We start from the raw sequence: 25,683 nt of genomic DNA on the forward strand, positions 1-25,683 counted from the left end.
ATTGAATAACATCGGGGAGAGGCTACAACCCTGTCTCATTCCCTTCCCAACCACTGCTTCCCTTTCATGCCACTCGACTCTTACAACTGCCATCTGGTTTCTAAGAAGGCACAAAAGCAAAAAGAGCTATTTTTATAACGTGAGTGAGCACAGTGAGTAGTCCTTAACTTCGGACGTCAGCAGACGACACCGCAGCCCCCTGTTGCTGCGCATGCGCGCTCTGGTGCGTACTCAGGTTTTTGGAACCCTTCACGCGACACAGTGGATTGATCACTGACGACAGCTACCCACTCGAGACTCGGTCGGCGGCAGACAGACAGACGTGCGCCTGTCACCGCGCGGGCCGCGTGTTTCGGCACCGCTGGCCGCTACTGTATCGGCCGCCATCGATCTCCGATGCGCTCCGGGCGCGCGTGTGCGACCGGCTCGGCCTCATTGCCCGGCCACGGCCAGCGCGAATATTGATTCGTCGCCCCCACAATATAACCTCATTAATGCGCCGGCCACCGTCGCCTGTTTGACAACAAACAGCCCGCGGCGGCCACTCCACTCCGCTACACGTCGCGTGCAAAACTGCCCTCCAACTCCGTCTGGCATTCTCGTCTCAGCTGTTTGTCGTGCCAGCACTCCACGCGAGAGTCAAACGCCTCGATACCTGTTCGTTGGGATGCAGTGGTAGCCGATATTTCTCTGCAGCGTACCTCGCATACAGTCTGGGCCTCCTATCTACATGTACATACACTGAAGAGCCAAAGAAACTGGTACAACTAATATCGTGTAGGGTCCCCGCGAGCACGCTGAAGTGCTGCAACCCAACGTGGCATCAACTCGATTAATGTCTGAGGTGTGCGCCCGGGTTCCCGGGTTCGATTCCCGGCGGGGTCAGGGATTTTCTCTACCTCGTGATGGCTGGGTGTTGTGTGATGACCTTAGGTTAGTTAGGTTTAAGTAGTTCTAAGTTCTAGGGGACTGATGACCATAGATGTTAAGTCCCATAGTACTCAGAGCTATTTGAAACATGTTGAAATGTCTGAGCTGTGCTCGAGGATATTGACACCACGAATCCGTAAGAGTACGAGTGGGTAGAGACTGCTTCTCAAAAGCTCGTTGCAAGGCGTTCCAGATATGTTACAATTAAAATTTAAAACACTTTCGATCGCAGTTAAAATATTCTTTTATTGGAGTGAGTGACCGGTTTCGACTCTATGCAGACTCTGTAAAGATATACCGCCAAAGTAGTATAGACGTTATAATAAGCATATATAAAATATATAAAAATAAGATAATAGTGATAAATTACACCCATAGCGGTGGCCGTGCGGTTCTAGGCGCTTCAGTCCGGAACCGCGCTGCTGCTACGGTCGCAGGTTCGAATCCTGCCTCGGGCATGGATGTGTGTGATGTCCTTAGGTTAGTTAGGTTTAAATAGTTCTTAGTCGAGGCCACTGATGACCTCAGATAAGTCCCATAGGGCTTAAAGCCATTTGAACCATTTTTTTGCAAACGCCCCACACCATTACAGAGTCTCCACAACCTGCTAACATGCAAGGTCCATGGATTCATGAGGTTGTTCAAATGGTTCAAATGCCTCTGAGCACTATGGGACTCAACTGCTGAGGTCATAAGTCCCCTAGAACTTAGAACTACTTAAACCTAACTAACCTAGGGACAACACACACATCCATGCCCGAGGCAGGATTCGAACCTGCGACCGTAGCGGTCGCGTGGTTCCAGACTGTAGCGCCAGAACCGCTCGGCCACCAGCGGCCGGCTCATGAGGTTGTCTCCATACCTGTACACGTCCATCCGCTCGATACAATTTGTAACGACAACCGTTCCATGTTTCCGGTCATCAACAGTGCAATGTCGGTTTTGACGGCCGCAGGCGAGGCGCAAAGCTTTGTGTCATGCAGCCATCAAGGATATACGAGTGGGCTTTCGGCTCCAAAAGCCCGTATCGATGTTTCGTTGAATGGTTTGCACGCTGACACTTGTTGATGGCCCAGGATTGAAAATCTGCATCAATTTGCGGAAGGGTTGCACTTCAGTCACGTTGAACGATTCTCTTCAGTCGCCGTTGGTTCCGTTCTTGCAGGATCCAATTTCTGGCGTGAGCGATGTCGGAGATTTGATGTTTTACCTGATTCCTGATGTTCACGGTACACTTGAGAAATGGTCATACGGGAAAATCCCCACATCATCGTTACCAAGTCTAGCTACTCTGGTTCGAACACGGCGCTAGCCGGTTGGTAGTAACTAGATTAACACATCCTGGTAGGTTAAAAGCTGTTAGCAACTTTTGGCGTTATCGCACTACTCTGCTCTCTCCGGTATAACTTCGGTGACCCTCTGCGCTAGCACGCTACACTGCCGGAGTGTTCACGAACGTCGGCGGTCGTAAACGTGTACCTGTTACGGCAGGTGGCTCACTCAGCAGCGAGCAACGAAACTTAGTCTGGCTGGCTTTCGCGACATGCGAAGCACGAGTTTTAAGCTCAGCTCTAAACGGCCATGCCGCGCCGCTACAAAGCGACAGGTGGCAGGCAGTGGTGGTACACTCGAGTCAACAAGCGAGCATGAAGCTAATCTAGACGCTGAGCAAAGTGGACTGATATAATCTGGCTACAGCAAAACGAAAGATTGCGTAATACATTGTGCAGTGCGCCTTAGACCACTATGTGCCGGATAAGGTAGTGACCAGATCCACCGCGGCTCAATAGTCAACTAAGAAACTTGCAAGGTAATGTAACGTTATCACCAATTTAAGTGAAGTCAAAGCCTAGTTGACGAACAAGTGGTGAACGAAGCGAAAATGAGCTTAAGGAGATGGTTCAGTTCTTCAAATGGCTCTGAGCACTATGGGACTAGGCATCGGAGGTCATCAATCCCCTACAACTTAGAACTACTTAAACCTAACTAACCTAAGGACACCACACACATCCATGCCCGAGGCAGGATTCGAACCTGCGACCGTAGCAGTCACGCGGTTCCAGACTGAAGCGCCTAGAACCACTCGGCCACTCCGGCCGGCGAGCATAAGGTGACCCTCGCCCGAAGCATTCAATGAATCTGAAAGTGGTATTTTGCCATTCGATCAGACAGACAGTTGTGTATGTACTATTAAATGTTTCGGCGTGTCCTCGTAAAATATCGTGATAAAAACTCACGGCAAGCTGACCGAAGCTTCTTCACTCCAAGCTGTAATAATATTGTGGTCGATTAATAACTATAAACACTAAAAACATTTGGTCTTACACAGGCGCGGCTCGTGGTTTCTATACTGGGGAAGGCTGCGGCATTTATCAATCGGAGCCAATATAGACCTCTGGTTACGTTACAGATTAGTCTGACATAAACAACTAAGAATTCAGGGGGAGGGGGGTGGGCAGATCACTCTCTCCCCATAATTTTACGTACTATGTCTTCTATAATCAGGTATTTATTAAATATCATTAGAGGCTAACTTCGAGTTAAAATCTTTGGTTAGTGTTTTTATACGTCATCATTACATTTTCTGACACTCTGCAGCAAATCATATGAAAAGACGCGTTTCGGAGAGATCTTTAATGCGATGAATGTTAACTTTGCGGCTGCTTAATATTTTTGGTGTTTTCAGTTCTAAATTTAAGGCGTTTATTGTAGTTTACCTCCAAAGCTCGAAGTTAAATGTTTTTCGCTGGAATTATGTTTTTTCACCTTTGTGTGAAAATTCTTTAAGTCAGTGATACCAGTTTCAGTCCAGGCACTGTCAGTACTATTTGTACGAAGACAGGTGAAACAGAAAAATGCATTTTTCACTTCACAACCACACAACCACTCGGCTGCATCGTACATTGCTCTATTAAAACTGCGGTTGTATCCTTGCCTAGCTTTGCACTGTTTCTGTTCTTGATTGATCGTTAGATCGGGTCTGGGTGCACAAAGTTCTTTCACTTGCATCCTATGGCCGTGTTCCAAGTTTTTATCTATTGAATTGCACACTGAATTCATATTGCGCTGGTTTCACAAGCAAGTAAAACTCACTAAAATCTTGCAAAATACACTCCGAAAAAGAAACTTGCTAATATCACACGATATCAACAAAAGCAGTCAGCATCAGCAAGCAAGGAAAGTAAAGTCACGGGACAAATTTCGCGCGCTTTGTCCTCTTATCACTTATGAAACTCTCGCTAGATGGCAGTAATGTTGTTACGGTTAGAGAGCCTGTAGTTACGGTAGTCTAGTGCACTCTGGCGGGATATTTGCAAACTTATTCTAAATGTGGATAAAATAGCCAATGGTAGAAACAAAACAACAATGTAAAACATTATCAAAACAATAATACTAAACGTCGATTAATGACGCATCGAAGCGTAGTAGAGATGTGCAGAGACAGAGATTGGATAGCGAAGTTTCGGCCACTCTGCATTCCTTTATTACATAGATAGTGGAACGTGAAAAACGTGTGGTGGTTGGTATGACACCCTTAGGCTGTAAGCTCTGAGCCTTCGCGTCGCCCATAAAGAGCGGTACTATGTAGAAGCCACGCCCCCAAACCGCTACTACATGCAGCTTACGGACGTTCCAAGGCGCAGCCTAAACACTACTAACCGTTCCGAAAACATCTATCGATACAAACAGTTCCAAAAACGTTGACCGTCGTTATTTTAATCGGAATGGGAAATGTGCGAAATTCTTCCTGATAATTTAAATTTTGTAATATGTTCTTGCGAAATTTACTTTAACATATATTTTGGGGCGGCTCCGCCTCAGAGCCTTTAATTAGGAGCCGCGCCTGGTCTTACATAAAGTCAATAAGCAGATCGAAATCTCCTAGTCAGTGAAAGGAAAGGTGACAAAGAGTTCGTCTAAATACCGAATTCGGTCTTACGAAACTGTTTTATCGCGGAGGATGGTAATAAAGTTCCCCTTTTCAATCCTTCCACGAACGCACAATAGAACCTCAACTAAAATCTCTCAACAGTGGAAATGTCGGACAGAATGAGATACCTGTGACTCAACAGAGATAAATCGAATAAATGTATCTCCTTTCGGTAGCGGTTTATAGTATGTTGCTGGAGAAACGAAGGCCGACTAAGTGACTGGCAAAGAGCGTAGATCAATCCCGTTTTCAAGGAGGACCGGCGAAAAGAAGCAATTAATTAAAGCCTGTATCACTACTGTCAATCTGTTGCAATACCATGAGGTGTAATTCCAGCGTATTTTTGGAGAACGAAAATCTCCTCTACGAAAATCAACATAGATTCCGCAAGCATAAACACAGGTCTCTCTCTTTCCGTCCTTGAAATCTAGAGCGCCTAAGTCAAGGGAACCCAAGTTCAATCGTGTTCGTTGCCTTTAGGAAGGTATTCGATACAGTTCCGCAATGTCTTCTAGTGAACGAAGTATGAGCTTAACGTGTATAGGACCAGATTTGTGACTAGTTTCAAAATTTCGTAGCAAATACAACTCAATTTGTTCTTAATGGGATGAGAACGATAGACGTAAAGGTTATTTCGGGACGTTCCCAAGGAAACGTTACGCGACATCACTGTTTACAGTAGACGTAATTATATAAATTATGTATTGAATAAAGCCAGAACCTCCATGGGGCTGTTTGGAGACAATACTGTTTGTTGTCTATAGTAAAGTCGAGCGGCTCAGAGAAATTCAGAAAAAAAATTGCGGAGAACCATTGCCCATAAATAAACGAAGAGATTCACTCCTTTTCGGTTACGCTGTTGGCAGTAAGTCACCTAGAAAAGACAAACCGTCCGGCACGAACCAAACTTGAAAGACCATATAAAACTAATCGCAGGAGAAGCAGATACCATGCTAGGATTCAACGGAAAAATCTTAAAGACATCTATTCATCCAAGAAAGAAATATCTTACCAAACACTTGCAACATCGATTCTTTAGCACTGATGATCAGTCTGGGACTCTTACCGGGTTGGATTAATAGAGGAGACAGACACGATTCAACGAGAAGCGGTGCACTTCGTCACGGGATTGTTAACTAAGCGCGAGATCGCTGCGGGTAGGTTCAACAAACTTTAGTGGCAGACGTTGCAAGATGAGCGTTGTGCTTCACGGAAAAAATTACTGACAAAATTCTCAGAGAGTACGTTCTTCCGACATACGTCTCACGAAAAGTCCATGACGCGAAAATCAGACGCACTGACCTGTCGATCATAAATGTTCGAGTGATGCCTAAATCATTCGCTGGAATTGTTCAGAATGTTCTTCAAACCAATCGCAGACAACTGTGACCCGGCCGGCCGTGGTGGCCGAGCGGTTCTAGGCGCTGCAGTCCGGAACCGCGCTACTGCTACGGTCGCAGGTTCGGATCCTGCCTCGGGCTTGGATGTGTGTGATGTCCTTAGGTTAGTTAGGTTTAAGTAGTTCTACGTTCTAGGGTACTAATGACCTCAGATGTTAAGTCCCATAGTGCTCAGAGCCATTTGTACCATTAGAACTGTGACCCGGTGACTTGGCCATCGTCATTTACAAGAATTCCGTCATTGTTTGGGAACATGCAAGTTCATGAATGGCTGTAGATGGTTCACAACTAGCCAAAAATAGCCATCTCCAGTCTATAATCAGTACAGTTGGACCAGAGGACCCAGTTCATTCCATGTAAACACAGCCCACACGATTATGGACTCACCACCAGTTTGCAAAGTAACTGGTTGACAACTGGTTCCATGGTTTCGTGGGATCTGTGCCACATTCGAACCCTACCATCGGCTCTTACCATCTGAAATAGGGACTCATTTGATCGTCTGTGGTCCAACGGATATGGTCACGAGACCAGGAGAGGCGCTGTGGAAGAATTGGTGCTGTTAGCAAAGACAATCGTGTCGGTCGTCTGCTGCTATAGGCCATTAAAACCACATTTCGCTGCCCTGTACTAACGGATACGTTCGACGTACATCCCTCATTGAATTCTGCATTTATTTCAAGAATCATTGCCTCTGTTAGCATTGACAACTCTACGCAAACGCCGCTGCTCTCGGTAGTTAAGTGAAGGCCCTCGGCCTCTGCGTTGTCCGCAATGAGAGGGAATGCCTCAAATTTGGTATTCTTGACACTGTGGACCTCGGAATACTGAACTCCGTAACGGTTTCCGAAATGGATTGTTCCATGCATGTAGCTCCTATTACCATTCCGCGCTGAAAGTCTTAATTCCCGTCGTGCGGCCGCATTCCCGTCGGAAACCTTTCCACACGAATCACATGAGTACATATGACAGCTCCACCAATCCATTCCCTTTTATACTTTGTGTACACGATATTATCACCATCTACATAATTGTATATCGGTGTTCCATGACTTTTTGACACCTTAAAGTACACTACTGGTCATTAAAATTGCTACACCAAGAAGAAATGCAGATGATAAACGTATTCATTGGACAAATATATTATACTAGAACTGACATGTGATTACATTTTCACGCAATTTGGGTGCATAGATCTTGAGGAAACAGTACCCAGAACAACCACCTCTCGCCGTAATAACGGCTTTGAGAGACCTGGGCATCGAGTCAAACAGAGCTTGGATGGCGTGTACAGGTACAGCTGCCCATGCAGCTTCAACACGATACCACAGTTCATCAAGAGTAGTGACTGGCGTATTGTGACGAGCCAGTTGCTCGGCCACCATTGACCAGACGTTTTTAATTGGTCAGAGATCTGGAGAATGTGCTGGCCAGGGCAGCAGTTGAAAATTTTCTGTATCCAGAAAGGCCCGTACAGGACCTGCACCGTGCGGTCGTGCATTATCCTGCTGAAATGTAGGGTTTCGCAGGGATCGAATGAAGGGTAGAGCCACGGATCGTAACACATCTGAAATGTAACGTCCACTGTTCAAAGTGCCGTCAATGCAAACAAGAGGTGACCGAGACTTGTAAGCAATGACACCCCATACCATCACGCCGGGTGATACACCAGTATGGCTATGACGAATACACGCTTCCAATGTGCGTTCACCGCGATGTCGCCAAACACGGATGCGTGGCTGCACGATCCGTTACAGCCATGTGGATAAGATGCCTGTCATCTCGACTGCTAGTGATACGAGGTCGTTGGGATCCAGCACGGCGTTCCGTATTACCCTCCTGAACCCACCGATTCCATATTCTGCTAACGGTCATTGAATCTCTACCAACGCGAGCAGCAATGTCGCGATACGATAAACCGCAATCGCGACAGGCTACAATCCGACCTTTATCAAAGTCGGAAACGTGATGGTGCGCATTTCTACTCCTTACACGGGGCATCACAACAACGTTTCACCAGGCAACTCCCGTCAACTGCTGTTTGTGTATGAGAAATCGGTTTGAAACTTTCCTCATATCAGCACGTTTTAGGTGTTGCCACCGGTGCTAACCTTGTGTGAATGCTCTGAAAAGCTAATCATTTGCATGTCACAGCATCTTCTTCCTGTCGGTTAAATTTCGCTTCTGTAGCACTTCATCTTCGTGGTGTAGGAATTTTAATGGCCAGTAGTGTAGATACCATACGTTCTGCTGGAGGACGTGAGGCGTAACGGCAAGCAGAATAGTGCGTTTTTCTTTACCTTGTAACTCGCATGTAGACTGTGGTTCAAACGCTGTACATGGAAGGAGCATTGTTCATATCCGCATCCGGCGGTTTTCTTTTCTTCCCTGAATCGGGTAAGGCAAAAGGCAGGATGGTTACACAGAGAATTTGCGCAGACGAATAACTTTCACAGCATGGTTCATCTGCTCCAGTACGTGAAAATTCCGTTTAACTCCGAATCACGCCCCATAATTTCGTTTGGTAACAGTGGTACGAGGCCACTGCAGGCATTATTTTGTGAATAGATTCATAAAATAAGGTGAAACGACTGCGAGACTGAACTCAGAATTCGTCCTTACTGCTCTTCAGACTGTCACAGAATGAATATGAGATTCGTTCGCTGCGCGCTATCCGCCCGCTTCCCAGCAAACGGTACTGTAAAGCGAGGCATCTGATCCGACAGTCACGGCCGCTGATGAATTCGGTAGCGGCGATGACGACAGCAGATGTGCGGACTGCGCCCTAATGAAGCACGAGAGGCAATCCATCAACATGGCAGCGCCCGGTGGCGGCTACCGTGAGGCAGCGCGAATCTCGCTTAACAAGCGCGTCGCCCGGCAACGGTCGCTAGGCAACGCCGCCTCCAGTGGGACTTTAAGCGTCCGCCCGTTCACTCCAACAACAAAAAAGAAGCACCCACAGCGCGGCGCGTTCACAGCTTTCAGCGTTCCAATGTGGCCTGTCACCTCACAGCTGCCTACGTCGTATGTAACCAGTCTCCCAAAAATCCAGCCCGGCTCGAATATTTCATCGCACCGCGCGGAGGGGAAAAAACGGGAACGGAATTTCTTTTGTACCTACTGATATGCCGCAGAGACCTCAGCGGGAAAACAACGACGGTACTAACCCCAATCGTCACGATATATGAAACGCCAAAAGGTAAATTACGCATGTAAGGTTCTCGAAACCAAACAAAATTGATTTGTGAATATGAACAGAACGTTACGTTAACTTCGCAGTATTCAATAATGGACAGTGGTGCCCAGTTATCATACGCTAATTTGCTACAGCACACTGTAAATATCGCACTAAAATTATGCCACTTAAATTCTAATGCGAGCCAGAAATCGCTCTAAAATTACGCCATTTCCCCTCGAATGCGTGCTGGTGTGCATATAAAACGGACGAAAATATGTTTTGTAGCTGAAGTTGTAAAATGACCGTAGGCTAACACAGACTACCGTAAGTAAGCGTAGGCCAATGCAGTTTTTACAAGTAGTTTTAGCCAGTTAAGGTCATAGCCGCATTACCTACACGTTCGGTGTGTTGCATAACTATTGGGCGTTACCTCATAACGATCATTTTCTTTATGCATGCGAATAGTGTCTTACTAGGTTCCCCTAAAAACCGGGAGCGGTAAACATTCTAGAAACTGAGTGAGGATATATAAAGAACCACCTAACATTTTTATTCTACATATTTACCTTCCCTTCTGTGACTTAAAAAAACAAACAGTATTTATCGCAAAATTGAAGTTGTCAATTTGTAATTCACGTTTTATTACAAAAATCGTTCATTTGTAATGTGAAACAGAAGGATGTTGTAGTAAAAATAAAGAAAACAATACAGATTCATCATATAGTGCTAGAAAACACAGTTTTCTCAACAACAATGTAAAACCAATAAAAACTGAACCACAGAAAAACAGGAAACAATGCTTCAATACTACGTCAACTTAGGTAAAAATGGTATTGTTATTTGTAATCAACTTACGCATTTACCAGTAAAATAGGAAACTATCGCCTTTGATCACGGTGAAAATAGTTCTACCGAGTAAAAAATAAGAACAGTAATTACATAGATCGGGGACTGATGACCTCAGATGTTAAGTCCCATAGTGCTCAGAGCCATTTGAGCCAATTACATAGATCTTTTTACGTTTGTGCTTGTAAACTGTATTCGCATCAAAAGTAATCGCTTCGGTTACATAAAAGCGCAGAAGTTGCCCGATCAGCTAATTTTTATTACTATTCCGGAGATTCGACAGGCAGTAGACCGCTCCATTCGCACCATCAACAGAACAGGCTCTGCTAACGGTGTACTACGCCTTCCACATCGCTGGAAACGGGTTCTACGTAACGCTGTTGACTACTTTGAAGGACAGCAACAGGTGCAAACATGTACCTCTTTTGTATCGGTTGTGAGTAAATAGTTGCCACTCTTTAAGTTCCAACCCTCGTATATAACAGAAATTGGCCAGTTATAGACCTTTTAGAACTTAAGACTATGGCACAAATTTTTTCTTCTTCTCAGAACGTTCTCATACGCTGGCCTATGATTGCCTGCATCTGTTCATTTGACGTCACCCACCTAAGTTCTGGTTTTTGTCGTTGGATAGGAAATTTTGCTGAATTGATCAGCAACCTGAAATTTTTCCTGTCGTGCATGGTGCCTTCTCTGACGTTAAGCTTTCTTAAATCACTTCTTATCTTTTCCAGCCATCTCGTGAGTTTCTTTTTTAATTCGGAAATGAAATTAAAAATTTCATTCGTTGGCCTGTTTCCATTCACTGTGTAAATACGACTGTAAAACTTATCTCCTCTTCCTTATAGCGACTGTGACTATTTCTATGTTTCTGCATACATCTTCATTTCTCCTCTTCGTCCAGTTATCCTAAAATTATGGTGCTTAAATTGTCTGTGTAGTTTCCTTTCTTTCTTGTCCAGTTCTGAATGCCAGATACTTTGACAGTAGAATCACAGCCGATGTCTTACTAAATGATTATCAAAATACACCAATTCGTTTCTGAACCTTGACGACACAAGATTCGTCAAGAACTTTTGAGTTCGACTACTGACCGGCGCATTAAAAGACCCGTGACTAGACGCTCTGAAGCATACTTTTCCAGGATGCATTTCGCGATATATATCCTCATCCTTGGAAATAATAACGTTTTAATGAACTGCTTTAAGTATCAATGCGACATCCCGCAACCAATATGTCGCCTAGTAACGGCTGCGTTACGTATGTTAACAAATCGCCATTTCAAGTGAAGCTGGGAGTCCTCTTCCTGTGTGGTAAAATTGATTGTTTGGTTAACATACAGTTGACAACTTTTAAATGCTCAAATTTGTACGTTTCCGCTATTTACAACTGCTGCTAACAGAAGCAGAAAATTGTTGAACAAATAACACGCGGGTAAATATGCTAATTAGATGAAAAAACGTAAAGCGAACACAGCACTGGCACCGTGTTTAATATGAAACCGTTGTAAATACAACACAAGGAGTGCACGGAAAACAGGGAAGAGGTGGCGAGGATGGGATGTTGCACCATCCTGTGAAACAAGAGAACGCACAGCATGTCGTGTGTTATGATGTACAAAACATTACACCTCATTCAATCTTCATTTCCAGAATAACCGACAGAAGATGATGGATCACATTTCTGTCCGTGATCCCACGTACCGCGTTAATTATTGCTTTTACTTTAACTGCAAAACGTGTAAACAATTAATACTGACTAGAGTTTTCACTGACGTAATGAATGAATACTCTTGTTTTCTCATTAACGTAGTGAATGATTTTTAATATATGCATAACAAAATGTCTCTAACACACAATAGGAAATATCTGTCGTTTTTTCATCGCATGCAATTTTCATTCCCGTGACAAGCACATTGGAAAGAATAAGAAAAAAAATAGCCCTTGTATACTGCGAACACCAGAAGGAAGAGAAAGATAACAAACAAACTTCCTTTTGTGTGAAATTAGACTAAGAAAGTAACTCCAAATTCAGTTCGACAATATTAATGAAATTAACACTTGAAATAGAAATTTTAATTGAAGAAATTTAATCATTTTAAACTGAAATATAGGTAATATGGGTAATCTTCTCCTGTTGGTTATAGTAGGGAGAAAAAAGGAACGAAATGAAGTCTATGGCTAGTCAGTGAATGAGTACATACAGTGAAACATCAACTTTGCTCACTGGGTTTAAACAAGATAGTCCAATAATCGTGTGCTCGAGAGACGGCATCAAAGAGGGCTTCAATACAGCATTACTGGAAAATCGCAAAAGCGCTCCACACTTCAACAAATCATGAACCATGAACGACATTCGAACAACGGCTCAACACGCTCTCATTCACTGACGATACACATTTATATCTCTGCACAGCGAATACAGCGTTTCAATGGAACGCAAATGATAGCCAGAAAATGTCTCTGACGCATTTACATATTGGAGTACGTACGATATTATCGGAAAATATTAATACTTTTATAATTAGATTCTGTTGTTTCCTAATTATTAAAACCGTATCTACATAAAATCAATGACTTTGTAATGTTACTCGACATTTTAAACGATATCACTTCTAATTATACGATAAATAAAATTATACTGTATTGGTAGCGCTACAAGTGTTTAAAAAAAATGGATCAAATGGCTCTGAGCACTATGGGACTTAACTGCTGCGGTCATCAGTCCCCTAGAACTTAGAACTACTTAAACCTAACTAACCTAAGGACATCACACACATCCATGCCCGAGGCATGATTCGAACCTGCGACCGTAGCGGTCGCGCGGTTCCAGACTGTAGCGCCTAGAACCGCTAGGCCACACCGGCCGGCCAAGTGTTTACAGCTAATATATTTAACAATCAAATACAATCGCTCGTTCGATGAAAGACCCCGTACCTAAATACCGGAAAGTTGCAGAGGTCACACCAATACTCAAGAAAGGCAATAGGAGTAATCCACTAAATTACACACCGACATCATTAACGTCGGTATGCAGCAGGATTGTGTTCGAACATTATAAATAACCTCGAAGACAGCGGTCTATTGACACACAGTCAACACGGATTTAGAAAACGTGTGAAACATAACTAGGTCTTTACTTACACGAAGTGTTGAGTGCTATCGACAAGGTATTTCCAATTGATTGCGTATTTTCAGAAGGCTTTTGTACTTCACAAGCGGCTTGTAATCAAATTGCGTGATTATGGAATAACGCCTTAGTTGTGCGACTGGATTCGTGAGTTCCTGTCAGAGAGGTCACAGTTTGTAGTAACTGACGGAAAGTCGTCCAGTAAAACAGAAGTGATTTCCGGCGTTCCCCAAGGTAGCGTTATAGGCCCTCTGCTGTTCATTATCTATATAAACGAGTTAGGAGATAATCTGAGCAGCCGTGTTAGGTTGTTCGCAGATGATGTTGTCGTTTATTGTCTAGTGAAATCAGAAGATCAAAGCAAATTGCAAAACGATTTAGAAAAGATAACTTAAAAAAAACTTACGGGACTTAACTGCTAATGTCATCAGTCCCTAAGCTTACACACTACTTAACCTAAATTATCCTAAGGACAAACACTCACACCCATGCCCGAGGGAGGACTCGAACCTCCGCCGGGACCGAAAAGATAACTAAGATAACTGTATAGTGCAAAAGTTGGCAGTTGTCCCTAAATAATGAGAAGTCTGAGGTCATCCACATGAATGCTAAAAGGAATCCGTTAATCAATCAAATACCTAGGAATTACATTTACAATCAGCTTATATTGGAAAGAACACATAGAAAATATTGTGAGGAAGGCGAACCACAGACTGCGATTTATTAGGAGAACACTTACAAACTGCAACAGATCTATTAAAGAGGCTGACTACACAACGCTTGTTCGTCCTCTTTTGGCGTACTGTTGGGCGGTGTGGGTGCCTTACCCGATAGGATTAACGGAGAACATCGATAAAGTTCAAAGAAGAGAAGTAAGTTTTGTGTTATCGAGAAACAGGGGCAAAAGTATCACGGATATGATACAGGATTTGGGGTGGACACCACTAAAACAAAGGCGTTCCTCGTTGCTGCGGAGTCTTCTCACAAAATTTAAATCACCAACTTTCTCCTCCGAATGCGAAAATATTTTGTTGACGCCGACCTACATAGGGAGAAACGATCATCATAATAAAATAATGGAAATAAGAGCTCGCATGGACAGATACAGGTGTTCGTTCTTTCGCGCGCAGTTCGAGAGTTGAACACTAAAGATATAATATGAAGGTGATTCGATGAACCCTCTGCCAGGTACTTAAGTGTTATTTTTAGAGTATCCACGTAGATGTAGACATCAAATAAGAATTTGTGTGTGGTTACGGCTTAGTGAAGTGGCATAACACGAATCAAAAGTTTCAGGTTCGATCCCCAGTCAGTCGCATGATTTTTATGTATATGTTATCACTTCTTTCAAGTCTTACACTGTTTTTTAGGTGAACAGTAACGCGTTGAATTGTGATCTGGGGTCCGCGTTAAGCGGTAGGTCTCTTAGACAGGCTCGGTAAATTAGATTGAAGGACGTAGGAAGGTAAGAAAAAAATGGTTCAAATGGCTCTGAGCACTATGGGAATTAACATCCGAGGTCATCAGTCCCCTAGAACTTAGAACTACTTAAACCTAACTAACCTAAGGACATCACACACATCCATGCCCGAGGCAGGATTCGCACCCGCGACCGTAGCGGTCGCGCCGTTCCAGACTGAAGCGCCTAGAACCGCTCGGCCACAACGGCCGGCGGGAGGTAAGAGCTTACCACCCCTCGTATAGGGTCCTAGTAAAGCGCTGTGGTCTTTAGCCAAACCTTCTGTTTGGTGAAGGCTTTAACTTTAGAGAGACAGACAGAGAGGAGAAGGATATACTGGAACAGTTGACACCTCACGTAAACAACGCTGAATCTGATCTCACTGCGATGTTAGTAGCACCTGTGTGCCTGTTTAGGGAACTTTAAGAAAATAATGCATGAATCATAGACAGGAGTACAGTTCTATGACAAGTTAGATGGCAACCTGTGTTCAAACCCTCGAGGAACAAAAATAAAAAACGTATAAAATTAAGCAAAGAGGATGGGAGGGAGGGGGAGTCCATTCACTCAGTCCGGAATAAACAGGTGCTCACGTCCAGTAACTGCAAATTTTTTGTGACCAAACGCAAAATTGGAAACTGACAAAAAATAAATACAAAAATATTTATTTTGTACAAATGTGTTTACGTGAGCCTACATTTGGAGATGTTTATTTTTGCTTGCAAATGTCAGAGTTGATGGCCCACACGGGAAAAATATACTTCAGTGGTATAAAATTGATAGCGGCAGTTATTGCACGCGATTAATGAGTACTTCGGGAGACTACAAGCGAGGGTATTTAAGTAATAACCGCGTCTGTTTTCATCATCAGGTCCTGAATATGTTACAGTCCGGGCATGCAGAGACTCACGGAGGCCTAGTGTGGGCTGTAATTATCTTATGGCAGTGAAATTTCACAAATAAGCTAATGTGTTGATGCGGGACATATTTACGCTAAAAAAATTAATTTCAATTTTGGACACTAGATGCAAATCTGGCGCTGTACACCATCTCGTAGGCGTCTCTGGTGCTCATATTGAACATATTGTGTAAGGCACAATGTCAACATTACGTCTTTCTCACTTGTTCGACCTTTTCTGTCAACGTACCTTTTCTAATTCATTATATATGGAATAAATTCTGTGCGACTTTCGTGCATTCACAGTGCCAGGTTTTCTCCTGATGATCTAAACTGATAACTAATTTTTTTTCCAGCGTACATTGGTTCCGTATTAATCCATTGTACTATCTGCCTAGTTTCGCTGCCATACAACCGTGTCTACCTGTAGGAAGTTACGAAAACTCCAGTAATGCCCAGAAACGGAATGGTCGTGCAACATAGCATAACTGACTATACATAATCCACTTGCTACCCTCCAACGTAAGAGTGTAGTACTCACAGGAGTTTTAGTTCTCTTGCTTTAGGCAGTTGTTAATTTATACGAATTTCATTTCATTTCACTTTCTGTGTTTCAGAAGGCATCCGTGAAGACTTTGACATCCTGGCCGTATCTGTGAAGTCCTCGGTGAAGACCATTTTCTTCCGACAGAGGTCCTCTTTGTCTACTGGTTTCTTATACCACTCTGGAGCCGTGGTGGTTTTGACCCATCTGTCTTGAATCCATCCAAGTTCCTGATCGTGATGTTTGGGATATCAACTTGTTGCAGATCTTTTGTGCTTTCATGAACCTTCACGGTCTTGTTAGAAATCTACGAGGGTTGGAATTTAGTGGCAACTATTTATTCTCAACCGCTACAAAAGAGTTACACGTTTGCACCTGTTACTGTTCTTCAAGGTAGTCACCAGCGGTGTGTAGAACCTGTTGCCAGCGATGTGGAAGACGTAGTTTACCGTTAGCCGAGCCTGTTCTCTTGATGGTGCGAATGGAGCGGTCTACTGCCTGTCGAATCTCTGGAACAGTTCTGAAGTGAATGCCACGAAGCAAAAACTGAAACACCAGTCCAACGAATGGCGTCATTATGGGTCGCTGCGAAAGTCAGAAGTGCTTCAGAGCCCCAGTATGGTGAAAGTTATGGTGATTCTCGTGTACGACTGTGATAGTGTTATCCTAACTCATTACGTTCCTCCACGGCAGACCGTCAATGCACAGTATTACTGTTCGTTTTTGGAGCGTCACCTGGAGCTTTGCGAAAGATGCGGCGACACTTTCTGCGCAACCCACCCGTTATTTTGCACGACAATGCGCGGGCGCAAAAAGCACAAGCTGTGGCTGCTCTGTTCGGTCGACGGGACTGAGAAATACTGTACCATCCACCATACTCCCCGGACTTAAGTCCTTGTGACTGATTTGATTCCGAAGATGAAGGAGACACTTCGTGGCATTCGCTTCAGAATTGTTCCAGAGATTCAACAGACCGCTCCATGGTGCGACATCAACAAAACAGGCTCCACTGACGGTATACTATGCCTTCCACATCGCTGGCAACGGGTTGTACACAACGCTGGTGACTACTTTGAAGGACAGTAATACGTGCAAACATGTAACCCTATTGTATCGGTTGTGAATCAATCGTTGCCACTATTTAAGTTCCAACCCTCGCATATACATGGTTGACTGGTGATAAAATAGAGGAGCGAAATGTTGTCTACAACATGTACAGGAACTACGCTGAATGACTACGCTTCGAATGACAGGGAAGGAAGGCAATAAATAGTTAGGGAATTGAGACAGGATTGTAGCCCATCCTCGATGTTATTATTCAATCTGTACATCCAGCAAGCTGTGAAGAACAAATTTGGAAAGGGAGTTAAAGATCAGGGAGAAGTAGTCAAAACTTTGAGGTTTGATAATGATACTGTAATTGAGTCAGAGACAGCAAGGGACTAGGAAGAGCAGTTGAACGGAATGGTTGAAATTCAATTATAAGATGAACAGCTAAAAATGTAAAACAAGGGTAATAGAATGCAGTGAAATTAAATCAGACGATACTGAGGAAATCTGATTAGAAAATGACACAAAAAGAAGTAGATAAGTTTTATTATTTGGGCAGCAAAATAAGTGACGACGAATGAAGTAGAGAATATAAAATGCAGCTTGGCGATAGCAACAAACGCAATTCTGAAAAGAGAAATTTACTACCATCTACAGGATGTGCCAGGTTACGAACAAACTTCGAGAGACTGTAGAGGGTGCCTTGAGGAACAAATCGAGAACAGGAAGCCGTGTCCGGAAACATGGTAAGTTACAGGCGCCGGCGCCTGCCACAAGGCAACACCTTCGGCGGCAACGTGACTGTGGACCTGACGGACCGTAAAGTGCGACGTCTCGCAGTGTTGTTCGTTATTTAATGATTGCGATCGATTGCCAGGATCGCCGTTGCCTCACAGAAAGGCCTTATCTCCTATGAATGCGGTGCCCTGTTGCCTCTACGGATAACGGTTTCGGACGCGTGTTTCCATCTGCAGTTTCTCCTGGAACCCTCTAAAATTTCCAATGTTTTTCGGTATACAGGAGAAAAATAAACTGGAGGTGAAAAACAATCATCCACGAAGGCAACAGAATGTCGTATACGTAAGAGAGAAGGCCTGTCTACACAGCATCTAGCTTCATCTTCTCCACTGGCGATCGTGCCAATCAATCGCGATCACTGAATAACGAACAACACTGCCAGATGTTCCGGCTGCGGCACGTCCGCGTACAAAGTCACGTTTGCTGCCTAACAGGTGGCCTAATAACAGGGGCCGGCGCCTATAACTTCGGTGCTCTGTAGCGTCGTTCGACGACTTCACGTACACGGTTTCCTATCCTCGATTTGTTTCTCAAGACACCCTCTACAACTCCTCAAAGTTTGTCGCAACATTTGTGAGACAACACTACTAATCAAGTGTCCTGCTCGTTCTTCTGCCCATGTGTGTAGATTCATCTCAGAACTACTGTAGAATTTTTGACACGGTTTACACTCTCAGGTGATCTGATTCACGAGGTACATTTATTACCGCTACACCAGACAAGTCGTCCGGTCTCAATACTTAGTGCTACCTGTGCGAAGACAGGACAGGTCGCTAGCTGAATATACATTTAAGCATTAGGAAGTTTTTATTCACAGTATTGCTCTATACTGTCTGGAGCGCAACATTACGCGGATATGAAACGTGAGAGATAAGGAGTTCAACAAGAAAAGAACTGAAGTTTTTGAAATGTGATGCAACGGGAGAATGATGAATATTAGAAGGCTAGATTGGGTTACTAGCGTGGAGGTACTGAATCGGACTGTGGAGAAAAGAAATTTGCATCACTACTAGACTAAAAGATGAGATCTGTTGACAGGACATATTCTGGAACATCAATGAATCGTAAATTTGGTAACTGAGGGAGAAGCGGAAGAGAGGGGAGGAGGATGAAAATTATAGAGGGAGACCAAGAAATGAATACAGTAAGTACGTTCGATTGGATGTAAGTTGCAGTAGTTATTCAGGGCGATGAAGAGGCCTGCACAGAGTGCAGAGTGGAGGGCAGCATGAAACCAGTCTTCGGAATGAAGACGAAAACAACATTACTTTATTGTTTGCATTAGGAGCTGCAGGTCCTCTTTGTCAGTCATACATTACCCACTTTGTATAGTCCCGCACAGAACAGCATTTTTCTCTTTCGAAGTTATTCATTCTTTCTTTCTGTACAAATCATGATTTAGATCCGAACTGTAGCACTCAAACAATCGATCCTGTTCCTCATTAACACTTATATCTCTTTCATTTCCCAATTTAGGCATGTTAAAACTTCCTGAGAACAGTTTTGTGAGACGGAATGTCAGTGCCTGATCTCTCGTTCAGTACTGAATTTGTCACAAGCTGTAGCACTGAAATACATTACCTTCAATGTCGTATTACAAGTGACCTCTATACTGTACCTTGTTTCTCCAAACTGTTTCGCAAATATTATGTTGCAACGGAGTCAGAAGTGTTCTCAAAATCCAGGAAACCTGGGGAATGTGTTAATTCACAAACACTGCTCTTCTCTACAATCCGGTGTCGACTTTTAACGCTTGCTTATTTCTTTCGCCTAACCAGAATCCAATGATTTTTTTAGTAGTGTTGGTGATAATTTCGGTATCTTGGACATTTTTGAGAGTAGGCAGACAGGTCGAAAGTTTTTAAAGTATTTTCTGTCTTTTTACTTGTGAAGAACGGGGAATTTTCTTCTTGTGCAAACTTTCAACAAAGCACAGCTTTACCTCCGCTGGTACGAGACTTCTCTCCTACATTCCAAACGGGACTAGCATTCGTGGAAGAAGGGATACATGTGAAGAAATGGTTTAGCCACAGCCCACGGCATTGTTTGCTGGTATGTAGCAGAAATTGTTCCAAGTTTACAAGGTAGGAGAGAGTTGCTATCATACATATTATTTCTCAAGTGAATATCCCTTTTTCTCAACACATAGTAATTGTACAGGGATGAAAGAGCTGTCGTTAGAAATGTTTTTTAACCGGCTTCTAACATTGAATACCGATTATGCGCTAAAACTTACTATTTGAGGAAAATTTTAACATAAAAGAGACTATCTCTCATAGGCAAAAAGCCATCATGGATGCCCAGTTTCATATCTATATTTTACGAAACTAACTTATTAATCACGAATAACACACTCCCTTTTCAAATTATCTTATTACAGATATTATTTTGTTGTTGTAAAGTACTTTTTAATTGAATAATTTTTATATAGGATTGTCACAAGTCATAATCACGACCACTGCAGTACTCCATTATCTCTGTCCGTCGTAGATGTTGACTTTTTTAAAATGAATATACTTGCCAAAACAACAAATATATTTTCACTGCCGCCTTGAACTCTGCTTTGCCTATTATCATTACAGCCTAGCGTGTTTACTGTAACTGAAAATGTTTCTCAAGTTTAAGTTATAAGTTACGTGGCTCTACTGACAGTCCCTGATATCTGCCCATCATACAAGCCAGGACAAACATCCCGAAGGCAAAATACATTTCTGGACACATGGAATTGTAGATGGAAGGATGTATCATAAATTCATAATTATTCTTTCACCCCCATCGGTTTATTTTCAAAGATGTTCCTTTTCATTCCCACAACTACTCTTATCGTAGTGACTACACTCATTCGAAATACTGTGAAGTATGTACATATAATGAAAATCGTAAATTTTAACGCATTATCCAAGATCGTAAGCGATATATCGATTACAAAGATGTACGTGTGAAAGAACGCTGCACGGCATCTATTGCTCAGGCACAGTATGTGTAACAAAGAGCTTATGTTAGATGGCGCAGTGGCGGGCGATTGTTGCGATGCTCCGGAGTGGGCAGTCGCTTAGTATTAAATAATCAGTGTAACAATTTCAGTGTTGTGTATTAATGATTTATGGAAGAAATACGATTTGAAGTAAAATTAATTAAGAAAAGGCTACAAATATTATCATGAAATTTTGATGAATCTTTCTACATATTGTTACATCGATCAGCAATAAGGTAATCAGTATTCATATATTTGTGCTGTTTTGCTGTAGAACGAATCTGAATGAGACAAGCTTTGTGTGTAACTCCAAGTTTTTAATTGCATTTTTTGTGAAGATCATTTGTTTGCGTAAATTTAATTTTTATGATATGGTTTAACAATTGGAAGTCAGTTTCACAACACAGTAAGATTTTCAAGTAAGATATTACAGTCATTCTCCTCACTTATGTTCCGCCTCACAATTCCAAGTCGTTTTTATTTAAACAAATGCTGAATGTGTTTGTCAAATATCTTGTATTTTAGCTTTTGCATCTGTATTTAGTTTAGTAGCGCTGAGAGCAGAACAACGCGTCATCCAAGGCGGCACCAATAGGAGGTAAGAAATTAATTTCACACAGTTCATGGATTTTCGCACAGGGATCACTTTTGTACTTATTCAGATTAACGAGGTGTAGTAAGATCGTCCGATACACAGTCAGCACACCATTTGATATAAGTATTCTTTGTTAGACATAAACATCACACTTTACTTTAGACATAAATGTTACAGCTATCATTATTAAGAGCTAAAGTTTCGCACGGGCCCCTAGTGGGAAGTGAAGCTTTGAGAAGAACCAGTTCGAGAACATTTTACACACAAGCGACATATCATTTGGCACCCTAACAGCACCCCCCCCCCTCCTCCCGAGACATAAATTATTTTTCCTGGCCATTTCCGTTTTTGTCAATTTACTGATGTAGTAAATATAATAATAAAACTGTTGTTAGTTACTGTCTCATCAGCCACTAATTAACTGTGGTGTCTAGTCAACGTACGTCTCTTTTCTCTCCCTCCATATACTCGTCCAATTTCTTTACCAACGGCCTCTCTTACTACAAGCTTATTGCAGGGATATTTATTACACTGCCTTGGGTGGTCTATTCGGAATGCCGTCCCCATAATACAGACGCTTCCGCCCAAGAAACTCCTTACGCTCAGTTGTCACAGAACTATGAAGTGGCAGTCAATAGCTTCGGCAGCTGTGCAGTTTCTTTCACATATATCTCTCTGCCGAGAGCCATTAAGCAGCCCATCTCTTTTCGCGTCGTTGGCAGCTCATTTCAGAGACGCCGTGGCCAATGCTGCTGCTGTTTTATGTTGCCATTACGGACACATTCCTGGCGGCTATTAGCCTCCTAGAAGGCAATCTTTGGTGGCGGTATATCTGCAGGCAGATCGTTCGGAAGGAGAGACGAACAGTGCGGGAGGACCACAGAGTGCGCACGTTTCCTGGCAGGAACTAGACAGCTGCAGCCCACGAGTCGGCGGCCGGGGGCTTCCGAAAGGAAATCAATACAGTGGGAGGGCGGTCGGCGCGCTAGAAGTAAGATTAGGCTGCCGCTTGTAATCAGCCTGTTTGGGGAAATGGGCTTTCCGCTCCGGGAGGCGGCGCCGCTTGTCAGCTCCGCTGGATGCTTGCCTGGCTGGCAGCGCGGCCGGCGACACCCGCTGCCCGCTCCGTCAGGCAGCTGCCAGGGGCAGAACAAGGCACTCGCTAAGACCACTGCCACGAGCATGTCACAAAAGATAAAAAAAATGTAATTTTTAAGCAGGCAAACGAACAACTTGGCGTCACAGGTGGACGCTCCGCTATGAGCCATTTACGAGTGCAATCACTGGGCTTGCATCACTGACAATTTTAAGCCTGAAACTTCCTGGCAGATTAAAACTGTGTGCTCGACCGAGACTCGAACTCGGGACCTTTGCCTTTCGCGGGCAAGTGCTCTACCAACTGAGCTACCGAAGCACGACTCACGTCCGGTACTCACAGCTTTACTTCTGCCAGTACCTCGTCTCCTACCTTCCAAACTTTACAGAAGCTCTCCTGCGAACATGCAGAACTAGCACTCCTGAAAAGAGACGAGGTACTGGCAGAAGTAAAGCTGTGAGTTCCGGACGTGAGTCGTGCTTCGGTAGCTCAGTTGGTAGAGCACTTGCCCGCGAAAGGCAAAGGTCCCGAGTTCGAGTCTCGGTGGGGCACACAGTTTTAAGCTGCCAGGAAGTTTCATATCAGCGCACACTCCACTGCAGAGTGAAAATCTCATTCCGTAATTTTAAGCCTGTCGTAACACATCGCATGTATACTGTCATATTTTGTAAACCAAAATATGACAGTATACATGTGATGTGTTACAACAGTGAAAGGAACCTGTGACCACTGGAGACAGTACCACAAGTTCCTCCAAAAAATGGTAACGCAACACACACACACACACACACACACACACACACACACACACACACACACACAATGTCATACTAACTAATGTAAATCCACCTAAAGATGGAGGTTTCAACCTTCAAAACGCGTCTTGGGGATAAATAAACAGTGACTGGTAACAGTAAACTTGTTGTTTCATTTAATTAATTTTACTTCAAATCTTATTTCTTTCACAAAACATTAATGCACAACACTGAAATTATTACACTGAATATTTAATACTAAGTGTCTGCTCACTCCGGAGCATCGCAACAGACACTGCCAGCCTCTGGCGTGCAACTCCTGCTGCTCCTGAGTAGTCACTGCCCACTACTGCGCGACATAAGCTCTTTGTTACACATACTCTGCCTCAGCGATAGCTGCCTCACAGCGTTCTTTGACACGTACATCTCTGTAACTGATATATCGCTTACACTCTTGGATAATACCTTAAAATTTACAATTTTCATCACATGTACCTATTTCAGTATTTCAAGGACACAATTAAACTTTCACCACCAAGAAATAAACACACTGATCTAAAAGGTTCCTTAAGTGCTTTATTAAGCCTCATGAAAGAAAAATACCTACTACGGTACATAAATCAGCGTGATGCATCACCAACATTATAAATGTAATGAAAGCTGTTAAGATGGGGTACCACATGCATAGCTCCAAACGGAACTCAGCGTTAACACCTTCAATTTCAAACCAACCAGTACAGTTAGAATTAAAGTCACCCGTTCTTCACTTATCGACACAATATCCGGCACCTGTGACCAAACAACCTACATTCCTTGTTTTCCGGAGGTATTCGACACCATATGTTGTACATGAATCACTACCTCAAACACAGCAGCTCGCAATTTGAGCAATATATGCCTGCCATTTGTTTCTCTTAGTTAGAGCCACATTAACAATTACAAATGAGCCTTCGTCTATATATCGACGATTAACGTTTGTATTCCTTAGTTCCACACTATCATTGGCATCAATATTTGCAATCCTGGGGTAACAATAACCAGTGTTTAAAGTAACCCCGAAATATAGAAATCATGCACATGACCCCAGAAATCGTAATATAGTGGCAGATATATACACGTGAACAAAAAACTAATTAGTGATCTGTTTGGAGAATTAATCGACTACATACATGATACATTTGAAAACACCGATCGTTTTGCAGTTAAATGATACCGGTGGATTATCCACAATCTGTTTTTAACACACTTCATCGTATACAATAAGTCGAAACAGGTTCGTCAACAGCTATGCAAGAAAATCGGCGATACATGGCCCATTTAGCGTATATTGGTGAGACTTTACAATCAAACAGTATATACAGAACATCCAACTGACAGCCAGAAGGGAGGTGTAAAACTTTTGGTATATGAGTGGTCAAAATAACCACGACGGTCAAAGTATACCCGGTTTACGGCAATTTAAGTTTCTTAAAGTACTGTTCGTTGTAAATAGTTTGGAATAATGAAACAACTTCTGCGATGGCAACTTTTCGGGCGCCTGGTGTAGTATATCACCCACTTTAAACAACAACATAACGCTTTCAGAAACACAACAATAAATGAAAAAATAATGAAGAGTTCTGGTCTAAATGACAAGTACGACTTGGTGATGAAGTACTTCAAGGCACGAGCGTTATTGTATATCCGCCTCGGTACCTCAGTTTTAAAGCTTTTTAAGGCATCGGAAAAAACAGTAATTTCGTGAAGATTAAGAGAGCAGCGATATTCTCCACACTATCGCGGAATGTTGTGCAGTGTACCGCCTGCAAGCGCGAGCGAAAATTTCGTAGCATTGCTTCATTTACATAAAATGGACGGGAGATGGAGAAAAGTGATACATTCCGAAAAGCTGACCATTCCGATCTTAAATCCGGAGACAAAGTGTTGGTCGCTATCTTAATGTGTAGTTTACTGAAAATGTCTGCACTGCAGTAGCAAAGTAAGGACGGCCGCAATGTTATCTATTCGTATCGAAGAGAAATTATGAGGGCATAAATCTCTGGACACATCACTGAATACGACGCCACAGATGTGATCTTTCATGCTTTCTCAGCGAAA

At 43.1% G+C, this 25,683-nt stretch overlaps 1 protein-coding gene and 1 non-coding gene across 2 annotated transcripts in view; both read right to left on the reverse strand.

The window, feature by feature from the left end:
• LOC124798817 (neural-cadherin-like) overlaps positions 1-25,683 on the reverse strand; it is an 858,611-nt gene that overhangs the window by 575,445 nt on the left and 257,483 nt on the right. The gene's annotated exons all lie outside the window — the stretch shown is intronic.
• Trnas-cga lies at positions 23,076-23,150 on the reverse strand. Its single transcript has one exon. It is a non-coding gene; the product is annotated as a tRNA-Ser (tRNA).

Source organism: Schistocerca piceifrons, chromosome 5 (genome assembly GCF_021461385.2).
Source record: "Schistocerca piceifrons isolate TAMUIC-IGC-003096 chromosome 5, iqSchPice1.1, whole genome shotgun sequence".
In the NCBI taxonomy this organism is placed as follows: domain Eukaryota; kingdom Metazoa; phylum Arthropoda; class Insecta; order Orthoptera; family Acrididae; genus Schistocerca; species Schistocerca piceifrons.